This window comes from Pteropus alecto, unplaced genomic scaffold (assembly GCF_000325575.1).
Source record: "Pteropus alecto unplaced genomic scaffold, ASM32557v1 scaffold5, whole genome shotgun sequence".
NCBI lineage: Eukaryota > Metazoa > Chordata > Mammalia > Chiroptera > Pteropodidae > Pteropus > Pteropus alecto.
Window position 1 is genome coordinate 24,982,706 of NW_006441953.1, and position 4,458 is coordinate 24,987,163.

A 4,458-nucleotide genomic window follows, 5' to 3' on the forward strand; every position below is an offset into this window, starting at 1 on the left:
CACTCTGCCACGTCACCCCTGCGACAGATGCACCATCACTGTGTACAAAGAGGCTCAGCTGTAAGTCTAGACAACCCATCTGCTATTTGCCCCATCAGTGAGTAAAATATAACACTCTTCAGACTCCCGGCTGATAAGCTTTTAATGTCAATATTTATTTATATTATCCTGCATGTGAACATGAGGTTTCTGGATCTCGACTACCATTATTACTTACTTAGGACAATCCCTGCATGCATTTCTCAGGCGCCCCTTGTTCCCCCTCCCAGTGATGGGATGAGAGCCACACCGGCAGGTATAGAAGGAGAGTTGCTCAAACCACATGGAGGAACCCTGAAAATGTGAAGCTAGGGCTTATATACATATTGCCCATCCATCCCCAGCAAGAGGAAGATAAACTTAATCTCCTAAGTGTATATGTATTCCTCTAGGGAAAAGTTCCTGGGTTTTTACCCTTTGGAATATAAATACATATCTCCAGGAAGTAGATACGACAAACTAGAGTTTGTAACCAAGGTTTTTTCTCTCTTTTGAGATGTAAACACGCAGAGAGATCATCTCTCCATCCTTTCTGAGGTCTCTGGCTGTTCATTCACGTTGTAACTTCCCAGGCTGGTTCTTCAGTCCACGTCCCAGATTGCTTTGCTCAGGAAGCCCGAACCGAGCAGAAACATCGAAATGTTTTCTCTACTGTCTTCGCCATCTTCTGGTCAGAGACAGGAACAGTACAGTTTCTGAAATTTTATTTAACAAGAACCAAAAGGAGATCAAAGCTCCTCGGCTGTTCCCGTCTCTGGGGTCTCACATTTTCTTTCTTTATAATCCAAAACACTCATATTATGGTTTTCTCGAAAGAGAGGAGACGGCCTCAATTTCTAGGAACCTAAAACTGAGCGCATGAAGTTTTTGAGGATGCTGTTTGGTGTCGTGAAGAGACATAAGTAACAAATCCTGCTTCTCCGGGAGAATAATAAGCAAACTCACCAGGCAGAGTTGGTGACATGTCTTCTGTGGACTAGGAGCCCTCAAAGGGCAGTGACCTCAAACCCAGCCTGTGGCCCACCCTATCTCCATACCAGCGACCACTGCCGACCTCCTGAATCAAAATCTCTGAGATTCTGGTGCCCAGGAATCCATATTTTTATGAACTCACAGGTAACCCTAAGAAGCAAACAGATTTTCTTTTTATCTTTGATGTGGACATTGATTTTTATCTTTTTATTTAAAAAAGTTATCGAACAAGTAATATATTGTCATGATGCAAAATTTAAAAGGTTGAAAAGGGTAAACCAGAAAACAGATTTGACATCAACTGCTCTGTTTGCTCCCACCACAAAATGATATGGTTTGGGGAAAGGTGTACAGCTCCACCTACAGGTGACATCCGGTTTTGCAGCAACTCACTCCTGTGTACCAGTTACCAGAAGTATCCTTTCAGTGGGAGGTAACCATGGAAACCCAAAACATCTACTTCTCTACACGCACTGCCGTCCGTTATACTTTTTAGAATGTCCTTTGAAATGTTTTAGGGGAATCTTGGGCAGGTTCTCTAACTTTCTAAACATATTTAGTTACTAAAAGTCCAGACTAGTTTAAAAGTTCAGACTTAAACGCTATTTAAATCTCGTCTCCCCTTGACACCCTCCTCACCACCGCGCAACTCAGACTGAATTGTTAGCATAAGGGATTAGGATAGCAGTTTGGGGTATGATCTTCTATTTTCTCAGACTCTTGAAAGTGGGGGGGAGAAAATTGTTCAGCCCTGCAGCATAAAGGCCCGTTCCCTTTCTCTTTTTGGCCCCGCCCTCCTGAGGCTGCCTTGCTGGAGGGCGTGGTGTGTGGGCGAGGCCCCGCCCCCTGCTGAGGGCAGTGTCTTCTTCCTGGTCACCCGCGGAGTCTCTCTGTTCCTGTCGTTTCCTCTAACTTCCCTTTCCCTGACGTGACACTTCGAGGGTTATTGGTTCCTCTCCCACGTCCTCAGGGTCACCCTCTGAGGAAGCTGGGGTAGGTGTTCCTTTCATGCTTTTCTCCCCAGGTCCTCGTCCTTCGGGAGTGTAGAAACAACAAGCAGTTAATCGGATCTTTGATTGTGTGTGTCTCCAGGGAACATGTCATGCTCTCCCGAGAACTCACCACTCCGACGGGAGCGCCGAGGGTTTGCAGGCTCTGCAAGCTGCTGGTAAGGCAGAAAGAAGGCAGCCAGTCCTTTGTGCAGACACCTCTGATCCCTACTCGTGGCTTTCCTGGAGCACCACCTCGTTGGGCTTAAGCAGGAAGGAAGTATCCGTCTCCTCCCTAACAAGGCCAACAGCTCTAGACTTGAGTGAAGAGGCGAGGCCTGGAGCATAGTGGTATGAGGTAAGGGCCAGTTTTGTCTACTTCTATGCATTTCCTGGCAGGAGCCAAAAGTCCCCAACCAATGGTTAGTGGCAATCTTTGGAACGGGGCATACTCTGTACTTCTTTGTCTTCATCCATGGGTCCTAGTTACCGACAACAGAGGTCAAGGAAAAACCCTAATTAGTACTCTATTGCACAGTTGCACCCCCAAAGAGGCTGACTATGAGAAAGCCATTGAACCCCAACCAGTCGTTTTATTTCCCCTATCCAACGAGGTGCCTGTGACATAGTAGGCACTCAATAACGAATGAATGAATGAATGAACGAACTGGTTATATATTGAGAACCAAATCAGAGAATAGATTCTGTACTTACAGATTTTGTTGCAAGGCAGTAACTAAAACTGTTAATAATAATAGCAAATGGGCACCCAGTCAAATGCTGTGTAGGCATTATGGTTTTAAATTCTTCAACGCCACTGAAGTATTATTATCTCCATCTTACAGACGAGGAAACTGAGGCCTAGATAATTTAGTAAAATGCCCACGTACTCTCAGGATATGCCGTAATTTTTCTGAAAGCTTCTTTGCTTGACAAGAACCTGCAAGTTTTCGTTTCCGACTCTGTAGAGTAGGGATGGCAAGTAAGCGTCATTTCCGCGACAACGTTGAACAGTAGTGGTCGCCTGGAGTCCTGTGTTGATGACAATGTGGAGATCCCAGCCCTATTGATTAATTACGCCTGCGTTGTGTATGCAACCCCTTGTGAGAGCGTGACACATGTGCCATCCCTGATCCAGACATCTGTCGATACCTTGTCTAGCCAAAGTAAGAAGCTGGCAAAGTCTGTCTTTGGGACCTCCAGCACTCCCTCCCTCTGCCACATCATTTCCCTCCTCTTTCTTAGACTCAGTGTCCAGTCTTTTCTCGACTTCCATTCTGAAATGGATCCCTTCCACTCCAATTTACACGAGTCTGCACTGTCTCCCCACGTGGGCATTTGCATTTAAAGCTTTAAACTCATTGGCTGTTCTATTAGAGTAGAATTGCCCTAGACCTGAGTTTCAATCCTACCTCAGTGCTTATTCACCTGTGTGATCCTGTAAAATGTTTTTAGTTTTACTTAGATCATAACTCCTGTCAAACCTATTCCCAAGGTTGCTTTGAGAATTAAATAAAACTATGAAATTAAGAGGCAACATAAATCCTATCATTGGGCCATGACAGCATCTGTCTGCTGTTGAAGGAGGTTTAGGACCTGCTGAAAAGTTGGAGAAATTATTCTCCATGAGAGGTACAGCTTCTCAGAACCCTTGGCACTGACCCATGTGGGCGGCATTGAGATGAGTGGCCAAGATATTGGGTGGGAGAGTCGGCTTCACCACACACTAGCAGTCTGACTCTAAGCGGTCTGTCTCTTTTTCTCTAAGAAATGGAATAATGACAGTTTCTGCCTCCTAGGATTGTTACGAGCATTAAATGAGACAAAATGTAAAGCTCACAACAGTGCCTGATGGTAAATGCCCAATAACTGTTAGCTATTTTTCTACCTAAGCTTCCCCGTCTGCTTAGTTCTGACAACCTTCGTCTTGGCTTGGAAAGCCAATTATTGACCAGGGAGAACTCAGGAGGAGTAGGCATCTTGGAGAGGTGAGCACGCCTGTCTCGCTTTTCGCATCTAAACCTGTTAGTTCCTCCACCTACTCTTGTGGCCCCTTCCTGGAGAAGCCCATAACTGCGACTTGGTGGCTCCAGCAGGGATGGCTGTTACGGCTCGTTTTGTCTATCAGTTTCCCCATGAGGCACTACCATGGGCTGCTGGGAGGGATTGACTAGGGTGAGTGATTTAGTGAACGCATGCACTTTGTAAGTAAGTGTGAATTCGAATGGCTGTGTGACATAGCACAAGTTACGTAACCTCTCTGGAAGGCCCTGGCACACACTCTTGTTTAGCCAGTCTAGTACTTAGTTTCATCTCCTGTCTCCTTTTTCATTTTCTTGGCAGTGGTTGGAAGGCTAAGGGCTCACTTTCCTAACCTCTCTTGCAGCTCGAGGCACTGCGTGACGATGTTCTGGCATGTAATTAGAAGTCTTCTGAGGTTGGAGGAGGCTTCTGGGAA

At 45.7% G+C, this 4,458-nt stretch overlaps 1 long non-coding RNA gene across 2 annotated transcripts in view; it reads left to right on the top strand.

Moving 5' to 3' along the window:
• Nucleotides 1–1,866: 1,866 nt before the first annotated feature.
• The window catches only part of LOC107196185, a 35,230-nt gene continuing 32,638 nt past the window's right edge, over nucleotides 1,867–4,458 (top strand). For both annotated transcript variants that reach the window (XR_001517545.2, XR_001517544.2), the window contains exons 1-2: nucleotides 1,867–2,004; nucleotides 2,104–2,358. This is a non-coding gene — a long non-coding RNA (uncharacterized LOC107196185). The remainder of the gene's footprint in view (nucleotides 2,005–2,103; nucleotides 2,359–4,458) is intronic.